Raw genomic sequence first — 23,089 nt, forward strand, 5'->3', positions numbered from 1 at the left:
CCTCACAGCAAGTTTCTACTGCGTGGAGGCGGCCCAGTGACGTTGCTCTTCAAGCTCCTGCCGAATTTCGTCAAAAAAATGATAATACCATTTACCAAAACTATATATATTTAGTTGTGAAGTGGTTCAGTGACATTTTCACACCAATTTTGAACTTTTGTTTGGTGTTTTCTCCATATACTGCCTATTATTCACTGACTGTTATACTGAGAGACTGCCGTTTATTAACCTCTTCTTTGCCACATTGGGTATATTGCTCTATTATTTGCCACATAACGACATTGTCCATTATTGCCCAGCAATTTCTTAAATTACAAGAATTGTCAAGAGCTGGTAAGTGCAGCCATTTTTTGTTCTTTCTTACTATTATTTATTAATTGTATTATTCTTACATTTGAATAAATAAAGTATATATGGATTCTAGACTCCCGATTCTTTAGAATCGGGCTGCCATCTAGTTACTACATAAAGTTACACTGGTCAGATTTTAAAAAAATTGGCCCCGTCACTGAGGGGTTAAATGCTTGTACAAGTGAACATTGTTTCAAAAGTGGTTTACCTAAGACTTGTTTCACACCAGCGTTCGGCAGCCTTCTTCCTCCGTTAAGCCCCACCCACTGCTACACCTCTTCTTTCAGCTCCGCCTACATGCATCCCCTATCTTTAACATTGGGTACACAGGCACGTGTCGTTTTGACGATGCGCTGAACTGCGTCGAACGCAACATGTTGCATTTTGTTGCGGTCGGCGCAGCGTTAAAACAACGCATGCAGCGGCATCCGCTTGGCCTGCGTACCCAATGTTAAAGATAGGGTATGCAGGACGCATGCAGACGTAGGCGGAACTGAAGGAAGAGGTGCGGTATTGGGCGGGGCTTAACGGAGGAAGAAGGCTGCCATCCGCAGCCCTGCCGAATGCTGGTGTGAAACCAGCCCAAGGCTGTTATTATAGCACCTTATGTCTTACGCTAGGTTCACATTGCGTTAGTGCAATCCGTTAAGCGCATAGCGCTAGCGGATTGCGCTAACGGAATGTTTCTAGAGGGTCGGCGTTCACCCTCCCCGCTAGCGCAGATCCCCGATCTGCGGTAGCAAGGAACGGGCCTCGGACACACCTCGGACGCTGCAAGCAGCGTCCGAGGTCCGTCACAAAAGAACGGCACATCGCTAGCGCGTGCCGAAAATGGCATGCGCTAGTGATGCGCTTCAGCTAAAAGTAAAATTGCTGTCAATGGGTGCGCTAACGGACCCGTTGCACGGCGTTAATTTCGACATTTTTGCCGTGCAACGCAGTCCGTTAGCGTTAACCCATTAACGCAATGTGAACCTAGCTTTACACAGATACAACATGGGCTTGTCCTGCCCTACGCATGAAATGAAAGACAAATACAATGTGGAGAAATAATCAGAACAATGTTTTATTTACATTCAGAACTGGTTTAAGAGGTAAACAATTACCATTTCTCACAGAAATCTCAGACTTTTACTTATAGAAATACTGGATAAATATCATTTTAACATTAGATATAGAAATATTTTTAATTTTATAAAACTGCCTTTTTTGCATAGAAAAACTTTATGCCTTTGCTTGTTTCATTTTATGCATTTCTAAAGTATTGTAAAAATGTAATATGCTGTTGGTGCATGCGGGCAGGACTGTCGGTAGGGTATGCGGCTCTGAAGCCCCCCCCCCTCAGGCCTGCCTCCGGTGTCTGAGGTTTCGGTGTCCCGGACCAGAGATCATAATACCGGCCTTGAATTGTGAAGGACACGGCAGCCGATCCTGAGAAACATCCAAGGTGGGAATGCCCCATCATGTCGAAGAGAGTCTGCTAGATCCAGGCCTAGCAGACCAGTGCTAGTGGGTTCATGGATGCCAGGAGGGAGCTGGCCTAAAGGAAGGTCTCGTCTTTTCCTGGTGGGTCAGAGAGTTGTCCCGTCTTTTTTTTTTTGGACAGAACATTTCCAAAACAACCAAATTTGAACAGATCTCTTGGGAGGCAGACTTTAGTCCTCTGTTGCAGAAGCGAAGTACTCTTAAACTGATAGGCGCAGAGTAGGACGCACTAGAAAGTTGGCGTGCATGATTGTTCAGGGCGCTGGCGGTGTGGACCGGCCACCAGAGAAGGCCTAGACCAAAGCCTGGATATTTTAAGAGCAAGGTCACAGGAGCCTCTGGAAAACGTGGAGGCTGCATGAATAGGAAGGTTTCCTCAGGAGACGTCCACATTGCTCAGGGGAAAACTAGGACATATTTGTTCTGTGTTTTTTTTTTTTTTGTTTTTTTTTTAAAGTAGCCCCCTTACTGCCTCATAGGATATACCAGTCCTTAAGATCACAAATCCTTTTTCGCAGAGCGATGATGAAGATGGGCATGGAATAACCTGGACGCAGAGAGGCGAGAGGGTAGGGCGATTCGTGGCATGAACGGTCCTCCGGGGAACCCCAAACACTCTTGATGTGTTAGGGCCTTGCCTCGTAGAGCACAGATGATATGGTAGTGACAATTCTAGGTGGGAGATTAGAGTGACAATTCCACTGTCGCCCTCAAAAGCCATATCTGGGAAAAAAAAAAATGAAAAAGAAAAATCGTTAATAAAAAAAACCTCCCAAAACCTAAGGCCTAAACTGGGCTGGGCGGTCCAGACCCAGGTCTTCCTCCTACTGACATTAAGTTAAAACGGATTAGCTTCGTGCTAGTTGGTGGTGTACCCTCCTCTACAGGAAATACCTTAAAAAATTTTTTTGCATAGCATAAGCAGCATACACCCATTTTTTTTTTGTGTACCCCAATGAAGCATTAGCTTCCCCACATCAACCAGAAGGCCACACAGTATAACCTCGCTCCCCCAGTCAGAAACCTCCACCTCACATTAACCAGCGTACCCCACAGGATAAACCCACAGCCCACCAGACATTCCCTCCCACAAGCATAAATCCCCATATGACGCCCCCAACCATAAATCCCATCAGACACCCCCCCCCAATCGGATGCCACCCCAGCTTAACCCCCCAGCATAAACCCCCATCGGACGTCCACCCCTCCTCCAAGCATTACTCCCATCGTACACCACGCCCACCCAATAATAAACCCCCACCGGAGGGCCAAACCCCCACAGGACGTGGACCCCCCCATCCAGCACACACCCCCATCAGACGCGGACACCCCATCCAGCACAAACCCCCCATCGGACGTCCACCCCCGACCCAGCCTAAACTCTTATCGGACGTCCACTCCACCCAGCCTAAGCCCTCATCAGCCCCCCAAACCCAACCCATAAGCAGGTCGCCCCCCAATAAAGGGGATCCCTCCGTAAGCGGTAGATCGCCTCCCCACGTCCCACCACCCCACAGGCAGATCGCCTCCCCACGTCCCACCACCCCACAGGCAGGTCGCCTCCCCACGTCCCACCACCCCACAGGCAGGTCGCCTCCCCACGTCCCACCACCCCACAGGCAGGTCGCCTCCCCACGTCCCACCACAGGCAGGTCGCCTCCCCACGTCCCACCACAGGCAGGTCGCCTCCCCACGTCCCACCACAGGCAGGTCGCCTCCCCACGTCCCACCACAGGCAGGTCGCCTCCCCACGTCCCACCACAGGCAGGTCGCCTCCCCACGTCCCACCACAGGCAGGTCGCCTCCCCACGTCCCACCACAGGCAGGTCGCCTCCCCACGTCCCACCACAGGCAGGTCGCCTCCCCACGTCCCACCACAGGCAGGTCGCCTCCCCACGTCCCACCACAGGCAGGTCGCCTCCCCACGTCCCACCACAGGCAGGTCGCCTCCCCACGTCCCACCACAGGCAGGTCGCCTCCCCACGTCCCACCACAGGCAGGTCGCCTCCCCACGTCCCACCACAGGCAGGTCGCCTCCCCACGTCCCACCACAGGCAGGTCGCCTCCCCACGTCCCACCACAGGCAGGTCGCCTCCCCACGTCCCACCACAGGGGTCCCGCAATAGCCTGCAGCAGGTCTCCCCCCACATCCCACAAGCAGATAGCCCTCAAATCCCACAACAGGGGTCCCCCCCAATAGACAGGTCACACCCCCCCCAAACCGAACCACAAGCATGTCACCCTCAAACCCCACCACCACAGGTCTCCCCCACTAAAAGGGGTCCACCCCGTAAGCAGCAGGTCACCTCCAAACCCCACCACAGGGGTCCCCCCCAACAGCCAGCAGGTGCCCCCCAAAATCCAACCACAGGGGTCCCCCACAATAGTCAGCAGCAGCAGGTGCCCCCCAAAATCCCACCACAGGGGTCCAACCACAATAGCCAGCAGCAGCAGGTGCCCCCCACAACAGCCAGCAGCAGTAGGTGCCCCCCCCCAAATCTCACCACAGGGGTCCCCCCACAACATCCCACCACAGGGGTCCCCCCACAATAGCCAGCAGCAGGTCCCCCCCAAAAAGCCCACCACGGGGGTCCCCCACAACAGCAGCGGTGCCACCCCCCAAAAAGCCCACCACAGGGGTTCCTTACAGCAGCAGCGGTGCCCCCCAAAAGCCCACCATGGGGGTCCCCCACAGCCCACCACGGGGGTCCCCCACACAGCCCACCACGGGGGTCCCCCACACAGCCCACCACGGGGGTCCCCCACAGCCCACCACGGGGGTCCCCCACAGCCCACCACGGGGGTCCCCCACAACAGCCAGCAGCAGCGGTGCCCACCCAAAAAGCCCACCACAGCGGTCCCCCACAACAGCCAGCAGCAGCGGTGTCCCCCCAAAAGCCCACCACAGGGGTCCCCCACAACAGCGGTCTCCCCCAAAAAGCCCACCACAGGGGTCCCCCACAACATCCAGCAGCAGCGCCCCCCCAAAAGCCCACCACGGGGGTTCCCCACAACAGCCAGCAGCAGCGGTGCCCCCCCAAAAAGCTCACCATGGGGGTCTCCCACAACAGCCAGCAGCAGCGGTGCCCCCCAAAAAACCCACCACGGGGGTCCCCCACAACAGCCAGCAGCAGCGGTGCCCCCCCCAAAAATCCCACCACGGGGGTCCCCCACAACAGCCAGCAGCAGCGGTGCCCCCCCCAAAAAGCCCACCACAGGGGTCCCCCACAACAAGAGCGGTGACCCCCCCACAAAGCCCACCACAGGGGTCCCCCACAGCAGCAGCGGTGCCCCCCCAAAGCCCACCACGGGGGTCCCCCACAACAGCCAGCAGCAGCGGTGCCCCCCCCCAAAAAGCCCACCACAGGGGTCCCCCACAACAAGAGCGGTGACCCCCCCACAAAGCCCACCACAGGGGTCCCCCACAGCAGCAGCGGTGCCCCCCCCAAAGCCCACCACGGGGGTCCCCCACAACAGCCGGCAGCAGCGGTGCCCCCCCGCCACAGAGCCCACCACAGGGGTCCCCCACAGAAGCAGCGGTGCCCCCCCACAAAGCCCACCACGGGGGTCCCCCACAGCAGCAGCGGTGCCCCCCCACAAAGCCCACCACAGGGGTCCCCCACAGCAGCAGCGGTGCCCCCCCCACAAAGCCCACCACAGGTGTCCCCCACAGCAGCAGAGGTGGCCCCCCCCCCACAATAGCCGGCCGGCAGCAGCGGTGCCCCCCCCACAAAGCCCACCACGGGGGTCCCCCACAGCAACAGTGGTGCCCCCCACACAGACAAGCAGGTCGCCCACCACAGAGCCTCCCCCCAGAGCGCAAGTAGCATTTTGTCACCCTGACACCACTAACCTCCATGTGGCATGGCGTCCACAAGCTAGAATCATGCTGCTTTGCCGCCTTCATGATGTGACTGAAAACACGCCCCCTCCCGATAGGACACGCCCCGGAAATGACGTCACACCTGGAAGGAGCCCATACACTCTAGCATTTACCGTGCTGGCCGGGTGCAGGGAGCTCTCAGCTGACCGACCGGGTGATTCACATACCTCCCAACCAGTGCGGGACAATTAATGTCCCGCCCGGGATCGCGGGGCTGACTGTCAAAATCAGGACAGTCCCGCTGGATCCGGGACGGTTGGGAGGAATGCCTAAGCCATGGGACAAGGCTCATTAAGGGTCAAAATTGACTTCTAGGATCACTGTTTCCAATAGGTGGCATTGGAGTTTAAGTCCTCTTCCTCTCTGAAGTGGCGATTTGCATATTTCATCTGCCATCACAGACCCCTGTCACCGGCAGCTGAAGGTGCGGAAAAAGATTGTACAAGTGCATGCAGCCAACAACCACAAGGTGGCACCACATCCACAATAAACTCAATGACAGCCTCTGGCCTTCTATTCACCATGCTCACACAGTCCAGCTTCTGACTTTGGTGGAGTGTTGCCGCCTCAGTTGTTTCATGGTTCTCATACCAGATTGCCCTAAAGACTGACATATTAATTACAGTCTTCCTCTGAAGAAGAATGTTCTTCAGTAATAACCATCAACTGTCTGACTGTTAGAAATGGCCCCACTAGATCTAATTGTACCTCTAGAATCGCTGAGAGTAGGGTTGAGCGAAACGGGTCGGTCATTTTCAGAAGTCGCCGACTTTTGGCAAAGTCGGGTTTCATGAAACCCGACCCGATCCCTGTGTGGGGTCGGCCATGCGGTACGCGACTTTCGCGCCAAAGTCGTGTTTCAATGACGCGAAAAGCGCCATTTCTCAGCCAATGAAGGTGGACGCAGAGTGTGGGCAGCGTGATGACATAGGTCTCAGTCCCCACCATCTTAGAGAAGGGCATTGCAGTGATTGGCTTGCTTTCTGCGGCGTCACAGGGGCTATAAAGAGGCGTTCCCGTCGACCGCCATGTTACTGCTGCTGATCTGAGCCTAGGGAGAGGTTGCTGCCGCTTCGTCAGAAGCAGGGATAGCGTTAGGCAGGGTCCATTAACCCCCAAACCGCTTGTGCTGTAGCGATTTCTACTGTCCAACACCACCTTTGTTTGCAGGGACAGTGGAGGCTACATTTTTTTTCCTCAGCGCTGTAGCTCATTGGGCTGCCCTAGAAGGCTCCCTGATAGCTGCATTGCTGTGTGTACGCCGCTGTGCAAACCAACTGCTTTTTTCAAAGCACAAATCCTGTTGCTCCTTCCTTTCTGCACAGCTATCTTGTTTGTTTGTCCACACTTTTGACTTTTTTTGTGCAGCAGTCCACTCCTTGTTATTGCTGCCTGCCATACCTGGCTGAGATTACTGCAGGGGGATAGTAATTGTAGGACAGTCCCTTTTTTTGTTTCGTTATATCTCTTCAAGCCACTTTCTGCCACAGAAAATATACTCTAATACAGTGGCCCAGATTTATTCACTAGTCTCCCTGAGGAAGAAAAAAAAAGGTGCAGATTAAAATTGGCAAATCTGTATCAGTGGCAGTCCTGTGTGTGCCACCTGTCTCAAATTTTGTGCCACATTAAACCTAGTGTGTAATACTGGGCCAGATGTCTTTTCAATTCTCCCTGAAAAAAATAAAAATAGTGGGAGATTAAGATTGGCATTTCTGCTTCAGTGCCACTCCTGTGTGTGCCACCTGTCTCAAATTGTGTGCCACATTAAACCTAGTGTGTAATACTGGGCCAGATTTCTTTTAAATTCTCCATGAAAAAAAAAATAGTGGGAGATTAAGATTGGCATTTCGGCTTCAGTGCCACTCCTGTGTGTGCCACCTGTCTCAAATTTTGTGCCACATTAAACCTAGTGTGTAATACTGGGCCAGATTTCTTTTAAATTCTCCCTGGAAAAAAAAATAGTGGGAGATTAAGATTGGCATTTCTGCTTAAGTGCCACTCCTGTGTGTGCCACCTGTCTCAAATTTTGTGCCACATTAAACCTAGTGTGTAATACCGGGCCAGATTTCTTTTCTATTCTCCCTGAAAAAAAAGTAGTGGGAGGCAAATTTCACCTGTCAGAAGTGTAGACTAGTGGCCCTTTTAGAAGAAAAGGTGCGGGGTCTGGAAGAAAGAATAGCAACTTTGAAACTCATCAAAGAGAATGAAGACTTTCTAGACAGAACAGAAGCATCTCTACTGGTCACAGAAGGTGAAAAAAGTGTCAGAGAACCTCCAAAAGCAGATGAGTGGAAGCATGTGACCAAAAGAAGCAAGACGACCATGGAGAAATCACCAACCACACAACTGAAGAACCGATATCAAATCTTTGTAGAGGATGAAGATGGCACACCTAAGGATGAAGCAATACCAGCAAGCAAAAAAGAAAAGGGCACACAGCAACAAGTGACAGCAAAAAGTACAGCCAAGAAGCAACGAAGAGTGGTGGTGGTGGGAGACTCACTACTGAGAGGCACAGAAGCAGCCATCTGCAGACCGGACATAACTGCAAGAGAAGTATGCTGCCTTCCAGGTGCGATGATCAAGGATGTGACCGATAGGATACCAAAGCTCTTCAGCTCCAAGGACGTCCACCCATTTCTTCTGATACATGTTGGCACCAATGACACGGCAAGGAACGACCTACCGACAATCTGCAAAGACTTTGAAGAGTTGGGGAAGAAAGTAAAGGAACTGGATGCACAGGTAGTTTTTTCTTCTATCCTTCCAGTAGACGGGCATGGCACCAGGAGATGGAACAGGATCCTTGATGCAAACAACTGGCTAAGACAATGGTGCAGACAACAAGGATTCGGATTCCTGGACCACGGTGTAAATTACTTGTACGATGGACTCCTCGCCAGAGACGGACTACACCTCAACAAACCTGGGAAACACACATTCGCCAGAAGACTCGCTACACTCATCAGGAGGGCGTTAAACTAGAAGAAGAGGGGACGGGAAGAAAAACATTAGACTCGAACAAAGAAGACCCAGGAAAACATACTCAGAAGGGAGGTAAGAACATTTCTAAAACAATCCACAGCAAGGAGATTGGAACAAAACAAAATCCTCTAAACTGCATGCTCGCAAACGCCAGAAGCCTGACAAACAAGATGGAAGAACTAGAAGCAGAAATATCTACAGGTAACTTTGACATAGTGGGAATAACCGAGACATGGTTAGATGAAAGCTATGACTGGGCAGTTAACTTACAGGGTTACAGTCTGTTTAGAAAGGATCGTAAAAATCGGAGAGGAGGAGGGGTTTGTCTCTATGTAAAGTCTTGTCTAAAGTCCACTTTAAGGGAGGATATTAGCGAAGGGAATGAGGATGTCGAGTCCATATGGGTCGAAATTCATGGAGGGAAAAATGGTAACAAAATTCTCATTGGGGTCTGTTACAAACCCCCAAATATAACAGAAACCATGGAAAGTCTACTTCTAAAGCAGATAGATGAAGCTGCAACCCATAATGAGGTCCTGGTTATGGGGGACTTTAACTACCCGGATATTAACTGGGAAACAGAAACCTGTGAAACCCATAAAGGCAACAGGTTTCTGCTAATAACCAAGAAAAATTATCTTTCACAATTGGTGCAGAATCCAACCAGAGGAGCAGCACTTTTAGACCTAATACTATCTAATAGACCTGACAGAATAACAAATCTGCAGGTGGTCGGGCATCAAGGAAATAGCGACCACAATATTGTACAGTTTCACCTGTCTTTCACTAGGGGGACTTGTCAGGGAGTCACAAAAAGACTGAACTTTAGGAAGGCAAAGTTTGACCAGCTTAGAGATGCCCTTAATCTGGTAGACTGGGACAATATCCTCAGAAATAAGAATACAGATAATAAATGGGAAATGTTTAAGAACATCCTAAATAGGCACTGTAAGCGGTTTATACCTTGTGGGAATAAAAGGACTAGAAATAGGAAAAACCCAATGTGGCTAAACAAAGAAGTAAGACAGGCAATTAACAGTAAAAAGAAAGCATTTGCACTACTAAAGCAGGATGGCACCATTGAAGCTCTAAAAAACTATAGGGACAAAAATACTTTATCTAAAAAACTAATTAAAGCTGCCAAAAAGGAAACAGAGAAGCACATTGCTAAGGAGAGTAAAACTAATCCCAAACTGTTCTTCAACTATATCAATAGTAATAGAATAAAAACTGAAAATGTAGGCCCCTTAAAAAATAGTGAGGAAAGAATGGTTGTAGATGACGAGGAAAAAGCTAACATATTAAACACCTTCTTCTCCACGGTATTCACGGTGGAAAATGAAATGCTAGGTGAAATCCCAAGAAACAATGAAAACCCTATATTAAGGGTCACCAATCTAACCCAAGAAGAGGTGCGAAACCGGCTAAATAAGATTAAAATAGATAAATCTCCGGGTCCGGATGGCATACACCCACGAGTACTAAGAGAACTAAGTAATGTAATAGATAAACCATTGTTTCTTATTTTTAGGGACTCTATAGCGACAGGGTCTGTTCCGCAGGACTGGCGCATAGCAAATGTGGTGCCAATATTCAAAAAGGGCTCTAAAAGTGAACCTGGAAATTATAGGCCAGTAAGTCTAACCTCTATTGTTGGTAAAATATTTGAAGGGTTTCTGAGGGATGTTATTCTGGATTATCTCAATGAGAATAACTGTTTAACTCCATATCAGCATGGGTTTATGAGAAATCGCTCCTGTCAAACCAATCTAATCAGTTTTTATGAAGAGGTAAGCTATAGGCTGGACCACGGTGAGTCATTGGACGTGGTATATCTCGATTTTTCCAAAGCGTTTGATACCGTGCCGCACAAGAGGTTGGTACACAAAATGAGAATGCTTGGTCTGGGGGAAAATGTGTGTAAATGGGTTAGTAACTGGCTTAGTGATAGAAAGCAGAGGGTGGTTATAAATGGTATAGTCTCTAACTGGGTCGCTGTGACCAGTGGGGTACCGCAGGGGTCAGTATTGGGACCTGTTCTCTTCAACATATTCATTAATGATCTGGTAGAAGGTTTACACAGTAAAATATCGATATTTGCAGATGATACAAAACTATGTAAAGCAGTTAATACAAGAGAAGATAGTATTCTGCTACAGATGGATCTGGATAAGTTGGAAACTTGGGCTGAAAGGTGGCAGATGAGGTTTAACAATGATAAATGTAAGGTTATACACATGGGAAGAAGGAATCAATATCACCATTACACACTGAATGGGAAACCACTGGGTAAATCTGACAGGGAGAAGGACTTGGGGATCCTAGTTAATGATAAACTTACCTGGAGCAGCCAGTGCCAGGCAGCAGCTGCCAAGGCAAACAGGATCATGGGGTGCATTAAAAGAGGTCTGGATACACATGATGAGAGCATTATACTGCCTCTGTACAAATCCCTAGTTAGACCGCACATGGAGTACTGTGTCCAGTTTTGGGCACCGGTACTCAGGAAGGATATAATGGAACTAGAGAGAGTACAAAGGAGGGCAACAAAATTAATAAAGGGGATGGGAGAACTACAATACCCAGATAGATTAGCGAAATTAGGATTATTTAGTCTAGAAAAAAGACGACTGAGGGGCGATCTAATAACCATGTATAAGTATATAAGGGGACAATACAAATATCTCGCTGAGGATCTGTTTATACCAAGGAAGGTGACGGGCACAAGGGGGCATTCTTTGCGTCTGGAGGAGAGAAGGTTTTTCCACCAACATAGAAGAGGATTCTTTACTGTTAGGGCAGTGAGAATCTGGAATTGCTTGCCTGAGGAGGTGGTGATGGCGAACTCAGTCGGGGGGTTCAAGAGAGGCCTGGATGTCTTCCTGGAGCAGAACAATATTGTATCATACAATTAGGTTCTGTAGAAGGACGTAGATCTGGGGATTTATTATGATGGAATATAGGCTGAACTGGATGGACAAATGTCTTTTTTCGGCCTTACTAACTATGTTACTATGTTACTATTAAGATTGGCATTTCTGCTTCAGTGCCACTCCTGTGTGTGCCACCTGTCTCAAATTTTGTGCCACATTAAACCTAGTGTGTAATACTGGGCCAGATTTCTTTTCAATTCTCCCTGGAAAAAAAAATAGTGGGAGATTAAGATTGGCGTTTCTGCTTCAGTGCCACTCCTGTGTGTGCCACCTGTCTCAAATTGTGTGCCACATTAAACCTAGTGTGTAATACTGGGCCAGATTTCTTTTCAATTCTCCCTGGAAAAAAAAATAGTGGGAGATTAAGATTGGCAATTCTGCCTCATTGCCAGTGCTGTGTGTGGCATCTGTCTCTAATTTTGTGCCACAGAACATATACTGTATAAGAGTGGGTCACGTTTCTTCAATATTCTCCCAGAAAAAAATAAAAAGGGGGAGATTTTAATTGTTAGGCTAGGGTCACATTGCGTTAGTGCAACCCGTTTAGCGCTAGCGGGTTGCGCTAACGCAATGTTTTTAATGTGGCTGCGTCCCGGGGTCGCGGTAACATCCCCGCTCTCGCAGATCCCCGATCTGCGAGAGCGAGGAACGGACCGCGGGCGCGCCTCGGACGCTGCGAGCAGCGTCCGCGGCGCGCCAGGAAACACCGGCGCGTCGCTAGCGCGTGCCGAACATGGCACGCGCTAGTGCTGCGCGTTCCCATTGCCGTGCAACGCTGTCCGTTAGCGCTTTCCCATTAACGCAATGGGAACCAAGCCTTAGTGTCTGCATCAGCGTCAGTCCTGTTAGTGGCATATCTGTCTGCCACTGAAGTTGTGTACTGTTATATATTGGGCCTGATTTTCCCTGCAGTCTCACCCACCTATAAAGGGATATATAAATCCAACAGAAGTTTGAGTTTACCTTGTAACTGGTTTTACAGTAACAAATACCGTTAGTTTGGTTACGTTTTTCAAACAATGAGGAAGTCTGGTGGAAGAGGTCGTGGCCGTGGGAGGTCATTGCCAGCTGGTAATGATGGTAGTGGTGGTGGAGCATCAGGTGGTCATGGGAAAAGCAATATAGCACCTAAGTCTCGAGTTGTTGAGCCAGGTTCGTCGTCTGGCTACACAAGGCCTCGAACGCTCCCTTTTCTGGGAGTAGGAAAACCGCTTTTAAAGCCGAAGCAGCAAGAACAAGTTTTGGCTTTCCTTGCTGACTCAGCCTATAGCTCTTTCGCCTCCTCTTCTGAAACTGCTAAATGTAAAAGCAGCGCGTCGTCAGTGGATGTTCACGGTCAGGGACAAGTCGCTTCCTTGTCTTCTTCACCAAGAACAACAGAGAAGGATGCGTCAGGCGACACAACGGGTTACTCTATGGAGCTCTTTACACATACCGTTCCTGGGTTAGAAAGTGAAACAGTTAACAGGCCATGCCCATTACAAGTTGAATCGGACATGGAGTGCACAGATGCACAGCCACAGCCAGATTACTATGCTGTTTCTTTGACTCAGACCAGAACATTGCCCTCGCAGTGTACTGATCCAGAATCAGACCCTGATGAGACTATGGTGCCCCATCACGAACGCTATACCACCAGCTTACACGGTGACACAGACGAAGTTGCACACGAGATAGAAGAGGAGGTCATAGATGACCCAGTTGTTGACCCCGATTGGCAGCCATTGGGGGAACAGGGTGCAGGCGGCAGTAGCTCTGAAGCGGAGGAGGAGCCGCAGAAGGCATCAACATCGCAACAGGTTCCATCTGCCAGGCCCGTATCTGGCCAAAAATGCGTGGCAAAACCAAAACCAGTTGTAGGACAGCGTGGACATCTGGTTAAAGAAGCTCAGTCTGCAATGCCTGAAAAGGTATCCGATAGTAGAAAGAATGCAGTCTGGCATTTTTTTAAACAACATCCAAATGATCAGCGCAAAGTCATCTGTCAAAAATGTTCAACTACCTTAAGCAGAGGTCAGAATCTTAAAAGTCTAAATACAAGTTGCATCCATAGACATTTAACCACCATGCATTTGCAAGCCTGGACTCACTACCAAACGTTCCTTAAGGTTGTAGCACCCTCGGCCAATGAAGCTAGTCAGCAACGCTACATCCATTCCCTCACTGTAAGCCCACCATTTCCCGCACCACCTGCAGTAAATGTGCAGATTTCGTCGCGAGGCCAAAGCAGTCAGGGAATGACCAGTTTCGTAGTAGGAAACACTGCATGTAGGGCACCAGCAGGAATACCATATCCAACCCTCTCTCAGTCTGCCATGTCCACCGGCACCCCCGCTAGTTCCACGATCTGCAGCTCTCCAGTCCAGCTCACCCTACATGAGACTCTTGTTAGGAAAAGGAAGTACTCATCCTCTCATCCGCGTACACAGGGTTTGAACGCCCACATTGCTAGACTAATCTCATTAGAGATGATGCCCTACCGGTTAGTTGAAAGCGAAGCTTTCAAAGCCCTGATGGACTACGCTGTACCACGCTACGAGCTACCCAGTCGACACTTCTTTTCGAGAAAAGCCATCCCAGCCCTCCACCAGCATGTAAAAGACCGCATCGTCCATGCACTCAGGCAATCTGTGAGTACAAAGGTGCACCTGACAACAGATGCATGGACCAGTAGGCATGGCCAGGGACGTTACGTGTCCATCACGGCACACTGGGTTAACGTGGTGGATGCAGGGTCCACAGGGGACAGCAATATTGGGACAGTTCTGCCTAGCCCACGGTCTAGGAAACAGTTGGCTGTAGGCATTCGCCCCCCCTCCTCCTCGTCCTCCTGCAGAAGCGAGAGCTCGTCCACAGACCGCAGTCGCACGAGCACTCCATCCGCAGCTGCCACTGTTGCACACGAGGTGTCCCATTATGGGACAGCTAGTGGCAAGCGTCAGCAGGCTGTATTGGCAATGAAGTGTTTGGGCGACAACAGACACACCGCGGAAGTTCTATCCGAGTTCTTGCAGAAAGAAACTCAGTCATGGCTGGGCACTGTACATCTTGAGGCAGGCAAGGTAGTGAGTGATAACGGAAGGAATTTTATGGCTGCCATAGCCCTTTCACAACTGAAACACATTCCTTGCCTGGCTCACACCTTAAACTTGGTGGTGCAGTGCTTCCTGAAAAGTTATCCGGGGTTACCCGACCTGCTCCTCCAAGTGCGCGGACTTTGCTCGCATATCCACCGTTCGCCCGTGCACTCCAGCCATATGCAGAACCATCAGCGGTCTTTGAACCTTCCCCAGCATCGCCTAATCACCGACGTTGCAACAATGTGGAACTCAACACTGCACATGCTTCAGAGACTGTGCGAACAGAGGCGTGCTGTTATGTATTTGTGGGAGGATACACATACACGGGCAGGCAGTTGGATGGCAGACATGGAGTTGTCAGGTGTGCAGTGGTCGAAGGTACAAGACTTGTGTCAAGTCCTTCAGTGTTTTGAGGAATGCACACGGCTGGTTAGTGCAGACAACGCCATAATAAGCATGAGCATCCCCCTAATGCGTCTGCTGATGCAAAGTTTGACGCACATAAAGAAGCAGGCGTCTGCAGCCGAGGAAGAGGGAAGCCTTGATGACAGTCAGCCATTGTCTGGTCAGGGCAGTCTACAGGACGATGTAGCGGGTGAAGAGGAGGAGGACGAGGGGGATGATGGGGATGAGTATTTTTTGAATGAGGAAGCTTCTCCGGGGCCAATAGCAACTGGTGGCGTTGCAAGGCCGGGTTCAGGTTTTTTGAGGGAGACAAGTGACGTAGATTTGCCTGAAACAGCCCCTCAACCCAGCACAACCGCAGATTTGACAACTGGAACTTTGGCCCACATGGCGGATTACGCCTTACGTATCCTCAAAAGGGACCCACGCATTATTAAAATGATGACCGATGACGATTACTGATTGGCCTGCCTCCTTGATCCTCGTTATAAAGGCAAATTGCAAAATATCATGCCACATGAGAACTTGGAACTAATATTAGCTACCAAGCAAGCAACTCTTGTAGACCATTTGATTCAGGCATTCCCAGCACACAGCGCCCGTGATCGTTCTAACACGAGCTGCAGGGGGCAGCAGACCAGAAGTGTTAGAGGTGCAGAAATCAGAAGTGGCGTTGGACAGAGGGGTTTTCTGACCAGGTTGTGGAGTGATTTCGCAATGACCGCAGACAGGACAGGTACTGCAGCATCAATTCAAAGTGACAGGAGACAACATTTGTCCAGTATGGTTACTAACTATTTTTCATCCCTTATCGATGTTCTCCCTCAACCGTCATTCCCATTTGATTACTGGGCATCCAAAATAGACACCTGGCCTGAATTGGCAGAATATGCATTGCAGGAGCTTGCTTGCCTAGCAGCTAGTGTGCTATCAGAAAGAGTATTCAGTGCTGCTGGTTCAATATTGACCGAAAAAAGGACTCGTCTGGCTACCCAAAATGTTGATGATCTAACCTTCATTAAAATGAACCACTCATGGATTTCTAATTATTTTGCCCCACCTTTCCCGGCTGACACCTAGCTTTCCTATAAAAAGGTCTTGCTTGTGGACTGGTCTTACTGACTGTTCCAATCTCTTTATTTGCAGCAGCTGTTTGTCCAGCGTACGACATGTTTACACCTCCCTAAATGGGCTAACTTCCCCCACGGGGCCGTCGTCTCGCCACTTGGCGCAAGCACCCGTGAGAGTGCCGTTTGTCTGAAGACGTGGGTGTGCCCGCTTTTGGTCAACGGCACTGCCACTGGGTCCCTCAGTACAATAAAGTGTCTGGCGGTGGTGGCGCGCACCCAACGTCAGACACACCATTGTAACATGAGGGGCCCTGGGCCTGTACCGCCGGCCACAAGAGAGTTTCCCCCCCCCCCCCCCCAGCTCAAACAGTGCTCTACCACTTGCAAAATTATCTCTCACAGCTCCAACAATGTTTAGTCTATGCGCTGACATCCTTCAATGCCTGGCACTGACAATACCAATTTGTTGACATGTATGATGCTAGTTAAAATAGTCAGGGTCAGTGTCCTATATTGACACCAGTAAATACTTAGCGCCAAATTACTATGTCTGAAACTCAGCAGAGGAGCCCACCCCTCTACCTAAGTATGCCACCCTTTTGTTTTTTGGTTTTGTTGTTTTGCGAGACATTAACATCTATTTATTTTTTGGGAGTACTAACTGTGTCAGACACTCCTTCCAATCGTCCTCCGCTGACCACACCAATGCTGCCTGTGTACCCCTGCCACATAATCGAAGGTGCTTTGAGCCTATTTTTTTACATTTTAGGCCTACTAAGTGTGTCTGCGGTCCCTCCTACCATTTGTCCTCCACTGAGCACACCAATGCCGACCGTGTACCCATGTAACTTTTTTCAACCTGCAGTGAGCCTACTTTGTGGTGTAAGGCCTACTAGCAGTGTCTGTCTGCGCCACTTAATACAGCTGTCCTCCTCTAAAAAAAAAAAAAAGGCTGGTTTTCAGCCTGTCAGAATTATAAAACTGCATTGGGGCCACAAGTTTCGTTGTGGTCTACAAACTGAGTCTTCCGCTCCAAGGTGTTCTCCTGATTGCCTTTACTGAGCTTCCATCTTCAGGCTCTTGTTAAATAGTTTTTTAATCGAACAACTGCAGTGGGGCTACTAGTTTGGTTGGGGCCTACTAACAGTGTCTGCCGCTCCAAGGTGTTCTCCTGGTTGCCTTTCCTGAGCTTCAATCTTCAGGCTCTCGTTAAATAGTTTTTTAATCGAACAACTGCAGTGGGGCTACTAGTTTGGTTGGGGCCTACTAACGGTGTCTGCCGCTCCAAGGTGTTCTCCTGGTTGTCTTTCCTGAGCTTCTATCTTCAGGCTCTTGTTAAATAGTTGTTAAATGGAACAACTGCATTTGGCCTACTAGTTGGGTTGGGGCCTACTAACGGTGTCTGCCGCTCCAAGGTGTTCTCCAGGTTGCCTCTCCCTAGCTTCTATCTTGAAGCTCTCATTACGTAGTTGTTGAAACAACACTGCATTAGGTCTACAAGTTGGGTCTGGGTTGTAGAGACGGTGTCTGCCGCTCCAAGGTGTTCTCCTGGTTGTCTTTCCTGAGCTTCTATCTTCAGGCTCTTGTTAAATAGTTGTTAAATGGAACAACTGCATTTGGCCTACTAGTTGGGTTGGGGCCTACTAACGGTGTCTGCCACTCCAAGGTGTTCTCCAGGTTGCCTCTCCCTAGCTTCTATCTTGAAGCTCTCATTAAGTAGTTGTTGAAACAACACTGCATTAGGTCTACAAGTTGGGTCTGGGTTGTAGAGACTGTGTCTGCCGCTCCAAGGTGTTCTCCTGGTTGTCTTTCCTGAGCTTCTATCTTCAGGCTCTTGTTAAATAGTTGTTAAATGGAACAACTGCATTTGGCCTACTAGTTGGGTTGGGGCCTACTAACGGTGTCTGCCGCTCCAAGGTGTTCTCCAGGTTGCCTCTCCCTAGCTTCTATCTTGAAGCTCTCATTAAGTAGTTGTTGAAACAACACTGCATTAGGCCTACAAGTTGGGTCTGGGTTGTAGAGACGGTGTCTGCCGCTCCAAGGTGTTCTCCAGGTTGCCTCTCCCTAGCTTCTATCTTGAAGCTCTCGTTAAGTAGTTGTTGAAACAACACTGCATTAGGCCTACAAGTTGGGTCTGGGTTGTAGAGACGGTGTCTGCTGCTCCAAGGTGTTCTCCAGGTTGCCTCTCCCCAGCTTCTATCTTGAAGCTCTTGTTATATAGTTGTTGAAACAACACTGCATTAGGCCTAAAAGTTGGGTCTGGGTTCTACAAACGGTGTCTTCCGCTCCAAGGTGTTCTCCAGGTTGCCTTTCCCTAGCTTCTATCTTCAGGCTCTCGTTAAATTGTTTTTAATATAACACTGCATTTTGCCTACTTGTTTTGTTGGCCCTACTAACGGTGTCTGCCGCTCCTTGATGTTCTCCTACACTGAACAAACCAGTGCCGCCTGTTTACTTCTTTTACCAATTTTGAACTGCATTTAGCCTACTTAGTGATTTGGGCATACTCACTGTGTCAGCCTCTCATTACAGTTGTACTCCACTGAACAAAGCAATGCCCCCTGGTTAGTCCCGTTACCAATTTTGAACTGCATTTAGCCCACTTTATTATTTGGGCCTATATCTGTGTTTCCTCCTCATCCTGCCCATTGCCCAGCCAGTGATAGATGAGTCTGCTGGTACATTGACCCATAACGCAACATTCCCCGTGCACGCAACACAGCAAGATTGTGACCCTGCTGAAAGTCAGGGTTACCCTTCCCGCATACCATACCACCTTACACGGGGACAAAGAGGAAGGTGCAGATGAAAGTGCAGGTTCCTCCATCAGGTGTGTGTGGGGGGGGGGAAACTCGTTGGCGACGTCACTGGCACAGGGCCCCTCATAGTACGCAAAAGTGTCGCTGCCGGTGGGAGGCGCACCCACTGTGCAAACACACCGCCGTACTTTGAGGGGCCCTGTGCCAGTGCCAATGCCAACGAGTGGGCCCCCCCCTGCTTGCTCAGGATCACAGCACTTGCAAAGTTGAAATACTTACCTCTCCCTGCTCCACTGCCGTGACGTGGTCCAGATTTCCTGGGCCCACTAAATACTTGAACCAGTCCTACCCCCCACAACTTTAGCCAAATGACCCCCAATTTCCAATGCCTTACTATTATTATAAGGTAAATTAAGATTGACAAGCTTCAGTAACAAGAATGTATGTTTTTGCCATTAAAATGGGCACTGTACATGTTTTCCTGGCCTCCACTCACTGCCGACTATGCTCCCCCATTGAATTGCATTGGGTTTCGTGTTTCGGTCGATCCCTGACTTTTCGCGATAATCGGACGATTTCACTCGACTCGACTTTTGAGATAGTTGGGTTTCGCGAAACCCGACTCGACCCTAAAAAACTGAAAGTCGCTCAACCCTAGCTGAGAGCTTTAGATCTACCAGGATCCATAATGTCGCTGGTTCTAGATCCAATGAGACTATAGTTGCCCCCTGACAGGTTACTACACTGATTTGCATAATATTAAGAGACAGAGGCAATTAATATTCCACAATTGTAATATTGGTTCGTAGCCCTCTCCTCCGGTCGCAGCGTCAGTGTGTCATTTCCTATAGCTATGATCCACTTCCTTTTTTTTTTTAATCGCTGACTCCTCTGGATCCTCCAGCAGCTTTATAACAGTTGGCTCCTCCAGCGTCTCCGACTTCTCGTAAAATCTCCGGCCCCTCTAGGCCGGCTTCTCATGGATTGTCAGTCTTCTTAGTGGAGGGTCTTCTGGTCTACTATAATATGGAAGTTCGTATTCGTCTAATCAGGGCACATAAGATGGCACATTCTATCACAATTCTTTTGTAACCAGAATTTAGATGGGACACCATTTAAAAGGGAAAAATAATTGAAAGTGTGACTTGACTAGAGGAACATGTGGTTGCAAAGTAAACTACCACCTGAATACTCAGGCAGCACACAGCCACCTGAATCTTGAATGAGGACATCATAGGTGCCTTCCATAATAACCCAGTGTGGACTAGCACAGGGGGAGCTGGAGAAGGGAAATCTCAGCCCCGTAGCCATGACAGGTGAATAACAAGTTTAAATGAAAATGTTTTGGGATTTTTTTTTTTTCACAGGTGCTGGAGAAACTCTCTTTTCTTTTTATTCTAGCAGATAATACAATACATGCAATAAAACAATGAACTATTTTGGGGTTATTCTCCCCAACATAAGTTATCCCCCATCCATAGGGTCTGACCACTGGTATCCCCCAAATAATTTGGAACCCAGAGAATGGGTCTCTGCAGCTCAGTCTTGAGTTTTCAGTCTCTGCCCCATTCATTATCTATGTGACGGCTGAAAATAGCCAAGATGTACTCAGCAGTCCTGTTGACAATGAATGGATCAGAGGTCCAGCATGTGCATCTTTATTCCATTTAAGATGAGGCTGTAGAGCAGTGTTCCCCAACTCCAGTCCTCAAGAGGCACCAACAGGTCATGTTTTCAGGATTTCCATAGGAGTCAACAGGTGATGGAATTATTGTCTGTGAAGGGGATGCAATTATCACCTGGGCAATACTAAGGAAATCTTGAAAACATGACCTGTTGGTGGCTCTTGAGGACCGGAGTTGGGGAACACTGCTGTAGAGCCTGGATCTCGGGATCACTGGGGTCCTGGTAGTCAGACACTCAGCCATTAGGACATTAATCCTTATCTTATTGATAGGGAATAACTTTTTTTTTTATTAAATAACCCTTTAATATTTGTAAGAGGGTGGTCGATTCAAATTCAACCCTCTTACATAAAGTTTTGGTGGGAGCGGCTGACCAACTTTGGGATTGGAGACCACTAGACTCTTCTCCAACAGATGATGTTGAGGGTAGAAAGTTTGAGCAGGTTGAATTTGTACACCTGATTTATACTCATCATGGGAGATAAGCTGACACCAAGGATGTCCATGAACTATCTTTCCCACCCTCAGCTTTGAAAGCACATGTACGATGGAAAGGCCAATTATTATTATTTTTTATTATTATACATTTTTTATAGCGCCATTTATTCCATGGCGCTTTACATGTGAATACGGGGCAAATATAGACAAATACACTAAACATGAGCAGATAACAAGGCACACGAGTACATAAGGAGGGAGGACCCTGCCCGCGAGGGCTCACAGTCTGCAGGGGGTGGGTGAGGATACACTAGGAGAGGGAAGAGCTGGCTGTGCGGCTGTTCAGTAGGTTGAGGATCACTGCAGGCTGTAGGCTTGTCGGAAGAGATGAGTCTTCAGGTTCTTTTTGAAGGTTTCTATGGTAGGCGCGAGTCTGATGTGTTGGGGTAGAGAGTTCCAGAGTATGGGGGAAGCACGGGAGAAGTCTTGGATGCGGTTATGGGAAGAAGAGATGAGAGGGGAGTAGAGAAGGAGGTCTTGGGAGGATCGGAGGTTGCGTGTAGGTAGGTACCGGGAGACCATGTCACAGATGTATGGAGGAGACAGGTTGTGGATGGCTTTGTATGTCAGTGTGAGGGTTTTGAACTGGAGTCTCTGGGCGATAGGAAGCCAGTGAAGGGCTTGACACAGGGGAGAGGCTGGGGAATAGCGGGGGGACAGGTGGATTAGTCGGGCAGCAGAGTGTAGGATGGATTGGAGTGGTGCCAGAGTGCTAGAGGGGAGTCCAGAGAGTAGGAGGTTGCAGTAGTCGAGGCGGGAGATGATAAGGGCATGCACTAGCGTTTTTGCAGTGTTGCGGTCAAGGAAAGCACGGATCCGGGAAATATTTTTGAGTTTGAGACGACAGGAGGAGGCAAGGGCTTGGATATGTGGCTTAAAAGAGAGGGCAGAGTCGAGGATCACCCCGAGGCACCGGGCGTGTGGGACTGGGGATAGTGAGCAGCCATTGACATTGATGGATAGGTCTGGTGGAGGGGTAGAGTGAGATGGGGGAAAGATGATGAATTCTGTTTTGTCCATGTTCAGTTGTAGAAAGCGAGCAGAAAAGAAGGCTGAAATGGCAGACAGAGTGCGGGATTTTGGTGAGCAAGGAGGAGAGGTCAGGTCCGGAGAGGTAGATCTGTGTGTCATCAGCGTAGAGATGGTACTGCATACCGTGGGATTCTATGAGCTGTCCCAGGCTGAAGGTGTAGATGGAGAAGAGTAGGGGTCCTAGAACAGAGCCTTGAGGAACACCCACTGACAAGGGGCGAAGTGAGGAGGTGGTGTGGGGGAGGGAGACACTGAATGTTCGGTCTGTCAGATATGACGAGATCCAGGATAGGGTCAAGTCTGTGATGCCAAGAGATGAGAGGATCTGTAGCAGAAGGGAGTGGTTGACAGTGTCAAAGGCAGAAGACAGGTCTAGGAGAAGGAGGATAGAGTAGTGTCGCTTGCTCTTGGCAGTTATTAGGTCATTGGTGACTTTAGTTAGGGCAGTTTCAGTTGAGTGATGGAACGGAAGCCTGATTGTAACCGATCAAAGAGGGAGCAGGAGGAGAAGTGGGAGGACAGTTCAAGATTGACGTGTTGCTCCAGCAATTTGGAGGCATAAGGGAGAAGAGGTATTGGGCGATAGCTAGACACAGAGGATGGGTCGAGGGAGGGCTTTTTGAGGATGGGTGTGATCTTGGCATGCTTGAAGGATGAGGGAAAGACACCTGTTGTGAGTGAGCGGTTGAAGAGGTGCGTTAGGGTTGGGATGAAGACCGTGGAAAGGTTAGGGATGAGGTGGGATGGGAGCGGGTCAAGCGTGCAGGTGGTGAGGTGTGATCTTGACAGGAGGGTGGAGAGCTGATCTTCTGTCATGGTGGAGAAGCTGGTTTTTGAGGAGCAGGGTTGAGCAGCTAAGAGGGGTAGTGGGCGCTGTGGGCCAAAGCTTTCTCTGATCGTATCGATCTTCTGATTAAAGA

The 23,089-nt window shown here is 49.3% G+C and overlaps 1 long non-coding RNA gene across 1 annotated transcript; it reads right to left on the reverse strand.

Moving 5' to 3' along the window:
- Positions 1-1,393: 1,393 nt before the first annotated feature.
- LOC138661469 (uncharacterized) lies at positions 1,394-5,777 on the reverse strand. Its single transcript, XR_011317933.1, has 2 exons — positions 5,690-5,777; positions 1,394-2,559 (listed from the first exon to the last, which is right to left on the reverse strand). It is a non-coding gene; the product is annotated as an uncharacterized lncRNA (long non-coding RNA).
- Between the last annotated feature and the right edge of the window lie 17,312 nt (positions 5,778-23,089).

The sequence above is a fragment of the Ranitomeya imitator genome, chromosome 2 (genome assembly GCF_032444005.1).
Source record: "Ranitomeya imitator isolate aRanImi1 chromosome 2, aRanImi1.pri, whole genome shotgun sequence".
NCBI classification, from domain to species: Eukaryota; Metazoa; Chordata; class Amphibia; order Anura; family Dendrobatidae; genus Ranitomeya; species Ranitomeya imitator.